Raw genomic sequence first — 14,939 nt, 5'->3', positions numbered from 1 at the left:
CTCACTACATCCTGCCACGAAGGTGCTGCCTCCATCAGCATAGAGAGGAAACTGAGGCAGAGCAGGGATTTGAAACTGGATCTCGTGCCCCGCCTGATGGTTCCCGGGTGGACTTGTCCTTTTCTCTCCACCCGCAGTAAGGTAACCTCATGGGACCCAGGTTTCCCACTGAGCTCTCAGGAGCCCTAAGCTCCTTCTGGTCAAGCTCCCACTGGCTGCCCCTTGCTCCTTTTGGAAGCTGTGATATTAACACGCATAAAAACAATCCAAACAGCATCTCACACAATTATGTGGGGAGGAAGTGGCTGTCACAGGCAATCTGGAAAAGATGTATGACTTAACTCAAAGGGAAAATGATCAGCTTGCTGTTAGAGAGTGTGTGCCTTACCCTCTCTCTTCGATACCCCCACTCATCCCCACAGGGATCCCCTTCCCCCGGCTGAGAGTGTGCCTGGCAGCTGGCTGGTGGGGCTGTGCCCGGGCCTTCCCTGCGGCATAGTGTCAGGCTGTTCAGGCTGGAAGGGACCTAGTTTCTTTATTTGTTCAGTCATTGATTCATCCAGTGCTCACTGTGCACCTACTATCTGCCAGGCTCTGGGCAGGCTGTGGTGAAGCCTGCAGCATAGACAGTGAAACTGTCACACAAAGCAGAGCTCCAGCGGCACCACACTAGGCTTGAAAGCAGTATGAGTCACATCTCAGAGACCCCAGACACAGGGTAGAAGGCCTGCTTCTGCCCGGGCGCCTGAGAGGGGCTCAGGGAAGGCTCCTCAGTCCCCGCATCCCAAGTGGGAGGAAGACCCTCTGCTTGTAGGGCCATGTCTCAGCAAAGGCAGGAGCTGTGTCCCAAGTTGCATTTTGCAGACAAGTACACTGAGGCCTGGAGAGATCTGCCACCTTGCCCAGAGTCACACGGCTGACCCATGGCTCTGCTTGGAGTGAGAACTCCTATTTGTACCTAAGGTCAAGGAAGAGGGGCTGAGTGCTGAAGGGGTGTCTGTGATGACTGGAGAATGTCGTGGAAGGTGTCCCGGAGTGGGTGAGGGTGGAAGGGGAGGAAACCAGCTTGGCTAAAATCACGGTGGGGCAGAGACAGACAGAGAGAGAGAGAGAGAGAGAGGAAGGAAGGAACGAGGGAAAGGAAGGAAGGGGAGGAAGAAAAGGAAAGGAAAGAAAGAAAAACAGAATAGTCACGGGGTGCAGAGAGAAAGAAGGGAAGGGGAGGGGAGGGGAGGGGAGAGAAAGGGAGGGGAGAGGAGAATAATAAGCTCCCAGGTCATTAGATCACATGGGAGGGAGGAGTCTGAGAGAAGCCTTCACTTTTGTGGCTGATCTAGAGCCAGCCCCGCCCATCTGCAGGACAGTGCTGCCCCAGCGCGGGGTTTGGAGCTCCTGTGTGGGTGCGAGCACAGCAGGCAGTGGCCAGTTGCATGTTGTTTGCCTCACTTTCACCCTGCATGGGGTTCTGTGCCAGGGGGAAGCTCTGTCTTCAGATGAGAGGCCCAGACTCTGTTGCTGACTCCTTGGCTGATCCTCGATGTTAAGCTGATCCTCTGAGTGCTCAGTGCCCCTATCTGTGAAATGGGCATAACATCACCCTGTCTAGATTGCAGTCACACGTACAGAAAGACTTTGCAGAGTTAAAGTCATCAAGGGAGGTGTTCTCCTGGCAGCTGCTTGGAGTTGGAGGACACAGGATGGAAGCTGCTGGGTTCTCAGCATTGAGATTCCTTTTGGGAAGGTTTTGGGGTGCAGGGGATGAGAGCAGAGAGAGCAAAGGAGAGAAGAAGGTGGAGTCTTGGGACACCTGTGAACCTTTCTATTGACTGGGGAGAAGGGGAAATAAGAAAGGATGTCCTGGCTTCCCTCCCACCCCTCCATCTTGGAGAGGACAGAAGGGTCTGGCAGTGAATGAGCAAGTGGAAGTTGAACAGGCGGCCACTAGGAGTGGCCTTGGCCTCACCCATAGTTCCATCGACCACCTGCATGGCCCCTGAGCAAATGGTCGTAACTTGGGAGTGGTGATGGGGTCAGCATCCGACAGGCTGAGAAGAGCAGAGCTGAAAATGCCTGGGGTTACCAAGTCTACCCTGCCCTTTCAGAGGGGGCCCAGGACTTTCTAAGGGCCATCCTATGAGAGAATGGGGGACAGGCCCAGGACTTGGGGTCTTCCTTTCCATCCTTGGCTCTTGGACTGATGGTCTGAAGACAGGGAAGGCAGCCTCTGTGAGCCTCATTTCCCTTATCTGTCAAATGAGCTGGCTGGCCCGGGTTGGCTCACCACAGGAGATGGACTTCAGGTGCAGCAGGAGGGGCTAGGTGAGGCCAGCCTGCCTTTCTGGCTGGGGGTGAGAGGTGGGGCCCAGGGAGGCAAGTGGGGGCTGCGGGGAAGTAAGGAGACTGGAAGGGGGTCTGCACCAAGGGTGAACTTGGCAGTGTACCTCACTTAGATTTGATAAGCTTCGGTTTCTACACTAGCTTTATTTATTTGTTTATTAAATTCATTTTTTAATTTTTTAAAACTGCTCTATTGATATGTTATTCACATATGATCCAATATGCCCATTTAAAATGTACAATTCAATGGTTATTAGGGCACGCACATTAAAATGTACAATTCAATGGTTATATGTGCAACCATCATCACAGCCTATTTTGGAACATTTTCATCATATCACAAAGATACCTCTAGCTGGGCGCAGTGGCTCACACCTGTAATCCTAGCACTTTGGGAGGCAGAGATGGAAGAATTGCTTGAGTCCGGGAGTTTGAGACCAGCCTCAGCAACACAGTGAGACCTTGTGTCTACAAAAATAAAAATAAAAAAATTAGCTAGGCATGGTGGCACGCTCCTGTAATCCCAGCTACTCGGGAGGCTGAGGTGAGAGGATTGCTTGAGCCCAGGAGGTTGAGGCTGCAGTGAGCGGTGACTGCACCACTGCACTCCAGCCTGGGCAACAGAGTGAGACCCTGTCTCAAAAAAAAGAAAAAGAAAGGGAGGGAGGGAGGCAGGGAGGGAGGGAGGGAGGGAGGGAGGAAGGAAGGAAGGAAGGAAGGAAGGAAGGAAGGAAGGAAGGAAGGAAGGAAGGAAGGAAGGAAGGAAGGAAAGAAGGAAGGAAGGAAGTTAGGAAGGAAGGAAGGAAGGAAGGCAAGCCCATGCTTTTTAGCTACCCTCCCTCCCCATTACCCCTGGTGCCTGGAAGATTTACCTCTTCTGGACATTTCACATAAAGAAACTCATAATATGTGGTCCTTGGTGACTGGCTGATGGCGCCAGGTTTTGAGGGTTCATCCTTGTTGGAGCAGGTGTCAGTCTCCATTCTTTTTCATGGCTGGATAACAATTCATTGTGGTATGTCAATGGATATACCACATTTTGTTTATCCATTTTTCTGCTGAAGGACACTTGGTTTGTTTTCATGTTTTGGCTATTATGAATAATGATGCCATAGACATTGGTGTACAAATACAGGTTCCAGTTTTTACTTTCAGTTCTTTTGTGTATATTCCCAGAAGTGGAATTCCTGGAGCATACAGTAATTCTATGCTTACTTTTTTTTTTAGACGGAGTCTCACTCTGTCACCCAGGCTGGAGTGCAGTGGTGCAATCTCGGCTCACTGCAACCTCCACCTCCTGAGTTCAAGCTATTCTCCTGCCTCAGCCTCCTGAGTAGCTGGGACTACAGGTGCATGCCACCACGCCTGGCTAATTTTTGTATTTTTAGTAGAGACAGGGTTTTACCATGTTGGCCAGACTGGTCTCAAACTCCTGACCTCGGTCAATCTGCCTGCCTTGGCCTCCCAAAGTGCTGGGATTCCAGGACTCAGCCACCACACCTGGCAGGCTGTTTGTATATATCCTATGGAGATATTTGCCTCCTTTCGAATTGGGTTGTTGTTTTGTTTGAGTTTTAGGAGTCTTTTCTATATTTTAGGTATGAATCCCTTATCAGGCATGTGATTTGCAGATATTTTCTGTGGGTTGCGTTTTGACTGTGCTGATAGTGTCCTGTGACACACAAAAGTTTTTCATTTGGATGAAGTCCAATTTATCGATTTTTTCCATTTCTTGCCTGTGTTTTTGGTGTCATATCCATAGTGTTATCAGTCATTGTTATCTCGATAAAGCTGTACAGCAAAGCACCACAGCAGTCATTTGTTCTTGCTTATGTGTCAGGGGTCAGCTGGAGGGAGGGTCAGCAAATCTAGACTCGGCATGACTGAGCTTGACTCTAGGCTGTGCGTGGGTTCCGTCTGCTCACTTTTCTGGGGCCAGGGGTCTGCATGGAGTGTGTTCTTCTCAAGTCAAATGGCAGGAGCTCAATAGACAAATCCCTCTGCACAAGGTGCATACTTGTGCTACTGTGGAGCTTGGCCAAAGTGAGTCTCACAGTCAAGCTCAGCATGAGAGGGGGGAGACCCCTGCATGGGTGTGGATGCGTCATTCTTCTGAAGACGAGTGGAGGGCTGGGATGGAGAATCTGATCAAGCCCAGTGATGGCCAGCAGGTGGGAATGAGCTGGCAGCTTTGAGGCTGAGAGGGGCTAGTGTGGCTGAAATACAGTGATCGGGGACAGGGAGAAAAGTCATATTTAGCAGGTGTGTGGAAGATGTTCGTTAACTGAATTAATCAAAGGAAGGTATCGTGACTGACTGGCTGGATAGAGATGAATGTGCTGAGATGGGAAAGGCAAGGACTGGAACCTATTTAGGAAAGAAATCAGCTCACTGCCAGACCTGTTAAATTTTAGAGACACATGCTAGTGGGCAAATGGCTGTATAAGATGAAGTAGACTCTGCTTGCAAGGATCTGTGGGTCTCCTGGCAGCAGGAGGACAAGGGCATGGCCAGTTGTCCCACGCAGCTGGGATAGATGCCTCCAACAATGTAGTAAGGATGAGGGGAACTCAGTCTCCTGCTCCAGCAGGGTTCCACGGCGGCTTCATAGATGCAGGGCATTTGAGCTGTAAGGTGGAATGTGAAAGGTGGAGCCAGGGAGTGCTCCAGGTGGAGGGAGCCACTGACTCAGGGCACAGGGAGAACACAGGGTGGGTGACTGGCAGTGACCCCAGTGAGAGGGTGGGTGCAGGTTTCAGCAACATGCCAGGCCTGGGCTGGGGTCTGTGGGCTGTTCCCCTGCTGGTAAGCCAGGGGATAGGAGGAAGCTGACTTTGATCACTCCATTCTTGTCTATGTGCCCCGTGGGGCCTGGGGATATGAAGATCAGGAGCCTCCTCTGTCTTTTTGGAACTCAAAAAAAAAAAAAGGTGAGAGCCCAGTGATGGCAAAGCTGTGGGAAAACCACTTTTTCCTCATTGTTAGTGGTGGAGGGGGTATAACTTAGTGCACCCTCTTTGGAGGGCAACTTGCCAACAGCTGTGAAAATGTGAAAATTTCGTGCTTCTAAATGCACCACTACGCACAGACATAGGAACAAAGATATTTGTCATGGCTTTCGTCGTCAAAGCAAAAGATTAAGAATAGCCTAGGCCGGGCATGGTGGCTCACGCCTGTAATCCCCACACTTTGGGAGGCTGAGGTGGGTGGATCATTTGAGGTCAGGAGTTCGAGACAGCCTGACCAACATGATGAAACCCTGTCTCTACTAAAAATACAAAAATGTTAGCCAGGCTTGGTGGTGGGCGCCTGTACTCCCATGTATTCCCAGCTACTCGGGAGGCTGAGGTAGGAGAATCACTTGAACCTGGGAGGCGGAGGTTGCAGTGAGCCGAGATTGCACCACTGCACTCCAGCCTGGGTGACAGAAAAAAAAAAAAACCAGCCTAAATGTCCATTGGCAGAGGACTGGTTAAAGTATGGTCCCCCCTATAGAAGGACACCCTGTAGCTGCTAAAAAGAACAAGCAACTCCGTATGTACTGAAGTGAAACAGTCCTCAGGATACATGGTCATGTAAAAAGCTAGGAGTCGGATAGCATGAGTACAACTCGGATTTTCTTTAAAGAGAGGGAGGGGCCGATGTGCTCATATGAATATATAGAACTTCTGGAATGAGACCTTAAGGGTTGCCTCTGGGAAGGAGACGTGGGGTAGGGAGACAGGAGACCGGCCTCCTGCTGTACACTCTTTTTTCAGTTATTTACTATGTCCGTACATTGCTCCCCAAAAGAATAAAGTAAAATAAAATATGTCTTCTGCTGAATGATATTTTTAAAAGAGTCGGTGAGGGGAACTCAGAGACACCAGGCTTCACATGGGGGAGGCTGATGCCTGTGGCTCCCCACCCTGGGGGTCTCAGGTCGTGCCCTCCCTTCCCACCCCAGGCACCACTTCATGGAAGCTTCTGGGAGGGATTCAGAGGAGGGCACAAGAACAGAATAGCCATGAGGTGGTCTTGTCTCCTCTTTCCATCACAGCAGCCTCCCCGGTGGTGGCCTGGATAGTGTGAGCTTTGAAGCGTGGTCATCGGTGGCCTACAAGGGCTTGGCCATTAGCAGCCCTAATGGTGTCGTCTGCAGGCGCCTTCTTGCACGCACGAAACTCTCTGTGTGTAGCGGTGGTGAATAATCCCCAAATTGTATTTGATTTCTGCAGCGCATTTCAGTATTTCTATTCAAAGTTGAGTGCATCTGATTTTATGGGAATTCATAACAGTTCAAACTAAATTGTGGCACCCTGCTGTAAAAATCTCTCACTCCCGAAAAACTGAAACACTGCCCAGATGTCCCCTCCTGCCCTTTTCCTTCCCCCTGCTCTGTTCTCTCGTGTCCCCCTGCCTGCTGGGCCAGGAGGCGTTGCCTGTCGGCAGGCAGCAGTGCGCCCTCTGCCATTGTACCTCCTGAGCGGGCTGCAGGAAGAGATGGGAGACAGTCACGGTGGGGCCCTGCCCTGGGAGTTAGGCCCAGAACTGCCTATTTCCCAAAAGAGGGGAGTGTGCCTTGCTCCAGCAGAGACAAGGAATGTGGCTTTCCAGTCTAGGACACCAGGCTTCAACAGGCTTCGTCTTAGGTTTTTTTTCCGGGATTCAGAGGTGTTTGGTGAAACCCCCACAGGTCATGGGGAGCTTTTCAAGGAATCTGGCTTCCTCCAGCCTGGGCAAAGGAGTGGGACAGGAAGGAGGGGCCCTCCAGGGTTGTACAGTGGGCTGGAGTGAGGGCATTTTGTGGATGCATCTCCTGGAGGGAGTGGCAGAACACAATTGTGTGTATGTGTGTGTGAGAGAGTGGGCACACATGAGCGTGTTTGAGAGTGTGTGTGCATGAGTGTGTTTGAGAGTGTGTGTGCATGAGTGTGTTTGAGAGTGTGTGTGTGTGAGAGTGTGTGGGTGTGTGAGAGACTTGTGTGCAGTGTGTGTATTTGTGTGTGTGAGTGTGAGTGTGTGGGTATGTGTTTGAGAGAGTGGTGTGTGTGTGTGTGTGTGTGGATGACTGTGTGAAAGAGTGTGTGTGTGTGAGTGTGTGGGTATGTGTGTATGAGAGTGTGTGGGGGTGTTTGAGTGTGTGTGCTGTGTGTGTGTGGGGGGGGTGTGAGAGTGTGTGTGCGAGAGCATGTGTGTGGGTGTGAGTTTGAGAGAGAGTGTGTGTGTGCAGTATGTGGGCGAGTGTGTGTGGTGTGTGTATGTGTGAGACCATGTGAGTGTGTGGGTGTGTGAGAGTGTGTGTGTGTGTACAGTGTGTGTGTTTGAGAGTGTGTGGGTGAGTGTGTGTGGGAGGCTGTGTGTGGTGTGTTTGAGTATGTGTGAGAGCATGTGAGTGTGTGTGTGAGACTGTGTGTGTGAGAGAGTGTATGAGTGTTTGAGTGTGTGTGTTAGAGACTGTGTGTGGTGTTTGTGAGTGTATGAGAGTGTGTGTGGGTGAGTGTGTGTGTGTGAGTGTGTGTGAGTGTGTGTGGTGTGTGAGTGTGTGTAAAGGTGAGTGTGTCAGAATGTGTGTGTGTGTGTGGTGTGTGTGACTGTGTGTGTGTGTGCACTTTCAGGCACAAGCTTTTCTTTCACACTGTTGGTCTTCTACTGGGGAAAGGAGAACCCCTCAGTATGTGGCCAAGCGCCAGCCCTGGGCCTTGTCTCCGAGCCTGGGGTTTAGCCCATTCTGCTGCTCGTGGCTGCCTGCAGGTGAAGCATGAGGGAGCCCTCCTGGTGGTGGGAGCAATCTGACCTCCTGGCCTAGCGAGGAAAGACCCAGTGGGGCTGGACTCAGGGGATGGAGAGGCAGGGCCTCTCAAGCTGGGACCCACTGCCCAGGGTAAAAGGAGCTCCATGTCCCTAGAAATGTCTGGTAGCAGCCTAGGGAGGGGTGTCAGTCAGAGGACCGCCGAGGACCCTCCCAGTTCCCAGAGTCTCCCCTGGTGTTTGCACCTGGGACTCTGGGCTTCAGGGAGGATCAGGAGAGTGCGGGAGAGAACATCTAATCAGGGTTGTCCACGTGTTCACAGGCTGTGGCAAGATTTTGGTAGGGTGGACATAAGCGAGGCCACTGATATCAACACGTTGAATGCTTATTATAGAAGCTAGGCGGAATGCAGAAACTAGGTAGAAGAAAATAAAATTCCCCATGACCTCACCACTCACACAACACGCCAGCTTCACCCCACAGTGCCGTATGTGCACACTCCCCTGCACACATTCACATACTAGGAATCCACACACCATCCCCTGTTGCTTCCTAGGGACATCCCACAGTTGAACCAGTCCCCTGTTGGGTATCTGTCATAAGTAACGCAGCAGTGGACATCCCTGTGGCTTGGTGTCCACGTACAGCCATGGCGATTTCCTCAGCTGAGCTTCTGGAGGTGGAATTGCTGGGCCACAGGGCATATGCGTTTTCAGGCTCTTTGGACAATTTTCAAAGGTGGACTGCTTCTCCGTCCAGCTGCCTCAGCTCAGGGGTGTGGGAGCCCTGCTGATCTTGCCTCTCTGGCGGTGGTAAGCGCCACCTCCCTGCTGGTGGCTCCCACACTTCTGCTTCCAGCCTGGCCTGGACCTTGGCTGAGCATGTCCAGCTGCCGACCCACTGTTGCTACTTGGTTGTCAACAGCCATGCCAGACTCGCCATGTCTCAAATGAACTTCTGATCTTGTCCCTCAGCCAGCTCCACCTGCAGCCTCTCCTGTCCTAGCTAATGGCAATGCCATCCTCCCAGGTGCTTGGGCTCGATTCATTCTTGCACAGTCACATCCTCACCAGCAGAAAACCCTCTCAGCTCTACCTTGACATATGCCCAGAATCTGCCAGATCCCACACCGCCCTGCTACCTGGAGCCCATCATCTCTGCCTGCATCCCGGCAGGAGCCTGGACACCAGTCTAGCCACTCCCGCCCATACACCCTACAGTGTATCCTCATCACAGCAGCCAGGGTGCTCCTTGAAAACTGGTTATTCATATCACATGTTTCCTCACAATCAGTGGCCTACAAAGTGTCCATGATGGCCCCTGAGATCTCTCTGCCCTCATCTCCTGCAGCTCTTCCCACTGTGTACCCTTTCCAGCCACACTGGCCTCCTCATGCTCCTCAAGCACACTAGGCATGGTCTTGCCTCAGGGCCTTTGCACAGGACACTCCCTCTGCCTGGAAGGCATTCCTCCCAGATATCCACATGGCTAACTCTCCTGCGAGTGCACGCTCAAGTGTCACCTCCCCAGTGACCCTCAGCTGGTTCCTGCGCTGCCCCTTCTTTCCCAGGGCACCCCGCTCCCGACATTCTGGATGACTCACCCACCTGCTCTGTTGGGGTTGGTCTCTCCCAGGCAGTCTCAGCTCCCCCAAGGTGCGGGCTTTACCTTGTTCCCTTCTGTGTCCCTAAGCCCTAGCACAGTGTCTAGCACACAGTAGGGCCTGTCAGGGCAGACGTGTGCAGTATGGCCAGACCCAGCTGGATCTCCCACTGCTGAAAGCCTCCCCTTGCAGCTCAGTGGCTCTCTGTGGTGTAAGTTGAGATTTGATTGGACTTGGTGGTGACGGGGGGGTGATTCCTATGTGGGTGACTCCATGGATGCTGTCACTGAACCACCTCTCAGAGCCTCCCTAGCCAGCCCTCATCCCAGAGCTGGTCTGACAGGAGAAGGTGGTTAATGTGGGTGGGGCTGCTGCCCTAAATCTGAGAAATTCGTAGTCAACTTCCACCAGGGACAAAGGTGTCAACCTTGAGGGGAAGGTGGTGGAGGGAAGCAGTAGCGGGTGAGGAGCGGGGAGACTTGCTCACCCCGGATGGAGCATGCATTCTCCGATTGCTACTGGTTCTAGGGGCAATGCATGTGAGTTGCCAACAGCCTGGGAGGGCAGATGAAACCGGAGCCCACCCACCACCACCCTAGCCATCCGCCTTCTTCCTGGCATGTACAGCTTACCTCCTGCTGGCCCAGCGTACCTTGGCTGTGAGCATGCTGGAATTCTCACTGGGCGCGCTGAGTAGATGCCACAGGGTCTTGCCCAAAGACTTCCTATCAGGCGCCTCTGCAGGACCCTCCCCTGGGTCACATGTCTGAGCTCAGCAAGGGTTGGGGCTGAGGCTGGAAGCCTGGTCATGATGGCCATCAGAATGGAGTTCAAATCCAGACTTGACACTTATTAGCTGTGTGACCTTGAGCAAGTTGTTTAGCTTCTCTGAGCCCCAGCATGTAGAGTGCATTGTATATCACAATGACTGGCATAGAATATAGACTCAGTAAATGTTAGAATTATGAATCTGACGTGTGTATAGCTTGAGCCCTGAAAGCTAGGAGCCCTGGGATTTTCTCTCTCCTGACGGCCCTGGGCAGTGACAGTCTGTTTCACTTATTTGAAACCTAGCACATGTTTCCAGTCACGGCTGTATGTTCTCATGGCCCTATGTCCCCCACTGTGCCTGGCACAAAGTTTGGCATGAAGAAGGATGTAGGGAATTGGAGTCTGAGGGCTTTGGGGCCTGGCTGTGTGTCGTCTTAGGAGGAGAGCTCTAAGCTAGCACTTGAGAGATTTGGGGGCAGCTGGCTGTGGCCCTGCCCCTACCTCTGGAGCAGGTCTCTGGCACCTATCCCAGGTCCAAGCAGGAAGCCCAGCACAGAAGGGTGTGTCTGTGTTTCCTGATCCAGTGGGGAGACATGAGGGTTGGTGGGAGCTCAGGCCCCATCCTAAGGGTGGGCCTGAAGATGGTGGAGGAAGCCACTTGGCTATGCTGAATGGGAGGTGAGGAGGCCAGGAGGCTGGGGAAGCAGCTATTGCACAGAGCAGAGCGAGGTCAGGCTTTCCCTGGGGACCCATGCTGCTCGCCGCGGCCCCGCTACTGAGGAATGCCAGCAGGCAAAGCAGCGTCGCTCACCACACCGAGGCTGGAGGTCAGGGCTTAGGAGTCTGTCTCTTCCTGCTGGCATCAGCCTCTGCTCTCTCTGGGCCTTGCTTTCCTTCCATAGCCAGAGGAGCCAGAGGAAGAAGATCTGTGACCTCAGGGAAAACCCAGCAGCAGGGTGGAGCCCTTCAGGCCCAGCAGCTTTGCTTTACCCTTTGGAGCCTGTGTCCCCTTGACCTAGTGTCGGTGCCACTTCGCCCTATGGGGAGGATGGAGGCAGAGTCAGAATGGAGCTGAGATGGTCCCTGCTTCCGGATGCTCTGGAGGCAGTCCCTGCAAATCCTGCAGAATTAGGATTGTGTGCATCTACCCCTGACTGTTGGATCTGGGCACTGAGGCAGTCTGATTGCCTCAGATGGGGAAAGGAGAAGGGCACTTAAGAAGAGAGGTTGGAGGCCCAGTGTGCCTGGCAGTGTTGGAGCCTGAGCTCACACTGTGGAAAGCGAAAGGCATTATGCACATATGTGTGTGCAGGCGCTCACCTCTTGGCAGATATTCACCCTGTGTTTTTTGTGTGATGGATATTATGCTCCATGAGGGAGGGATCATGTCTTCCCCTTTTACACAGTCAGGAAATGGGAGCAGCAGCATGGTGTGATGGAAACAGCAGGAGACTCTGACTCAGGCACACCTGATCAATCCTAGAGTGACCTCTCTGAGCCTCAATGTCCTCGTCTATCAAATGGGGACAAGAAGACCTACTTCATAGAGCTATTTTGGAAGTTTGAGTAAAAATAATACCTGTGAAAATCCTTGGCCTGTGGGATTGCCTAACAAGTGTTCATTTCCTCCCTTCCTTCCACCGCAAACTTCCTGCAACACCCAGCAGAATGGCGTGCTCTCCCCAGCTATTTGTGGATGATGTTCTTAGCAGATGTTGTTTAATTCTCATGACATCTGGTTTGGAATGGCAGAGGGCTGAGGTTTTTTCTGTAGAAGATACTCACTCACTGTGAGATGTCAGATTGTCACCTAATTGCCCAGTGCCTCGGTTTCTCCACTTGTAAATCAGGGATAATGCTAGTGCTGCTGGCTAGCTTCTTTGCAGGATATGATAGGGTAACGCAAGATAACAGATGGAAAGTGGTTTGAACGTTTAGAGAAAGGCATCTTGCTCAACCTTGCTAGTAGTTAGGGAAATGCAAATTAAAGCAGCAATGCTATACCATTTTTCATGTGTCCGATTGGCAGCCATTTAAAAGAGAGATCACTTCCAGGTGGGCACATAGGCCCCCTCATATACTGGTGGCGGGACTGCGAATTGCCACAGCCTTTTCCAGAAGATAATATGGCAGCGTCTAGTAAAAGTTCACATACACACTCCGGTTGTATTTAATTGACCCAGCACTCCCACTGTTGGAGAACCAAACGGAAGAGCCAAATCCCAACACAATTATGTACAGAGAGATGTTCGCGGTGGCATTGCTCACGGGGGCGGGAATCTGGAAACATCCAAATGCCCATCGGTGAGGGATGAAGTCTCCATTAGGAAACATCCATACCACGAGCTATTATTATCTCCTAAATAGAAAGAGGTAATTCTAAGCAATGTTGGCCTGGAGTGCCATCTGTGGAATTTCTTGATGTGTGAAAAGCAAGTTGCTTGTATGTAGAGGGTAACTCCGTTATTCTCAAAGTAAACAGTACCCTCACGGCTCCGTACATGTGTGTAATGGGAACATATTTCTTGGGTGCAGAGAAAGGCCTGGTAGGATGCATGCCAGGCCCTGCATGCCAGGCCCTGCCTGCCCACTCTGGCCATGGTCATGTTTGACTCACAAAGTGTTCCTTACAAATTGAGTTATTTGCCAACAGTTAAAAATTGAATTCATGTGAAAAGCCTGATTTCTAGTTTTTCATTGAGAAAAATCAGAGGCTCTGCCACCCTGGGCCCACATTCCCTCTTGGCTGAAACACATCAACAGCTGTCACTTTTCAATAGAGAGCATGTGGCCTCCAACTGGCCATCATCCCCACCCACCCAGCATCACCCTCATCTAAATTCCCTGCTGGCCTTGTAGGCATTTCAGTTTGCAACCCCTGTGATAGGCTGTTAATATTCAGAAACTCAATAGGATGTGTAGGGGAAGAGTTGCCCCTTATTATGCAAATACGTCTTAGAATCCTTTGTGTTTTGTCGTGCATGGTGGCTCATACCCGTAATCCCAGCACTTTGGGAGGCTGAGCCGGGTGGATCACTTGAGTTCAAGAGTTCGAGACCAGCGTGGCTAACATGGTGAAACCCCGTCTCTACTAAAAATACAAAAAAAATGAGCCAAGCTTGGTGGCACGCACCTGTAATCCCAGCTACTCGGGAGGCTGAGGCAGGAGAATCACTTGAATCCAGGTGGTGGAGGTTGTAGTGAGCCAAGATCACCCCACTGCACTCCAGCCTGGGTGACAGAGTGAGATTCTGTCCAAAAAAAAAGAAAAATGAAAAAAAAAAGAAAGAAAAAAAGAAGGAAAGAAAAAGCATATTTTATTCTTCAAATGACTATTGCATGCTTTGTAATTAGGATATTTTAATTATAATATTAGAAGGAAAGCAAAAGGGGACCGTGGACTGGACTGTTGTATGTCATGTTGGTCAGGAACCATCTGGTAGGGTCACGTCATTGTTCACTGGGGATGTGGGCTGAGATGGATTGGGGCCCCTCCAAGTCCAGAATTAAGGGCTCTGGGCTCTCAGCTCTTTCTTAATCCCTCACCCCTATATGTTGGCAGAGATGTGGAAGTCTCTCCAAAAGTCCTTTCTTCCAGCTCCATTCACTGCCCTGTGTCTTTCCTGGTCACTTATTGACAAGAGAGATAGTACACCAGCTTGGGTCTTGATGCTGGTCTCTAGCTGGAGGTCTCTGAACAAATTGCCTAATGGCTCTAACCCTACTTTGTGAGCCAGGGAGATGGACACCCCCCCAGGCCAGATGCACAGTAGGTACACACTGAAGGCTGATGTGTGTGAGTCCGGCCCTGCACTACCAAGGCAGACAGTTCTGTAGGAGGTTAGGATTCCTGGTTGGTGAGCGTGGTCCCCCTGGTGTCACTGCTGGGCTCTAAGGAGGCCTGCTTCTGAGCCGCTGGAGGACCAGGGCCCTGATGGAATGGGACCAGAGTGGGGGCTGCTGCCATGTGGGAGAGAGCTGTCTACCCTCCCAGCCACCCTTAGAAATGGGATCTGATCTTACAGAACCTCTGTCAGCTGAGCCCCAGATCTCACTAGAGCTTAGCTCTGAGCCCTTCAAAATTCAGCTTTAGCCTCCACAGACTTGCTGTGAGGTCCTGGGCAGGTCACCTCCCCTCTCTGTGCCTCTTTGGACACCATGGCCTGCTGCATCCCTTCATATACAAGGTTATGGGATAATATGGTGAATATAAAAAATGAAAAACAGGAAGAGCTATGCTCATTGGGCGCTGGTGGTGGGCTTGGGCTTGTTGGACTTGTCAAGCCTCCTGTTTAGACCCCTGTCTTCCCAGGCAGTGCCCATCTCCTCAATGCTGTCCCCAGGATAACCAGGCTCTGTCGCTCTTGGGGGATGTCGTCCTGGAGGCTGAAGGCAGCAGCCCCTCCCTCCATCTACTGAGCCTGGAATATGTCACTCTTTGCCCAGAGTTTGCTTGCAGGACAGCCAGTCCCCACGAGGGCAAAGAGGACCCGATAG

The 14,939-nt window shown here is 51.7% G+C and overlaps 1 protein-coding gene across 1 annotated transcript in view; it reads left to right on the top strand.

The window, feature by feature from the left end:
- The window catches only part of CDH23 (cadherin related 23), a 419,472-nt gene that overhangs the window by 28,679 nt on the left and 375,854 nt on the right, over positions 1 to 14,939 (top strand). The gene's annotated exons all lie outside the window — the stretch shown is intronic.

The sequence above is a fragment of the Theropithecus gelada genome, chromosome 9, assembly GCF_003255815.1.
Source record: "Theropithecus gelada isolate Dixy chromosome 9, Tgel_1.0, whole genome shotgun sequence".
Lineage (NCBI taxonomy): Eukaryota > Metazoa > Chordata > Mammalia > Primates > Cercopithecidae > Theropithecus > Theropithecus gelada.
Note: the sequence above shows the minus strand (reverse complement) of the source record. Positions and strands in the feature narration are given on the sequence as shown.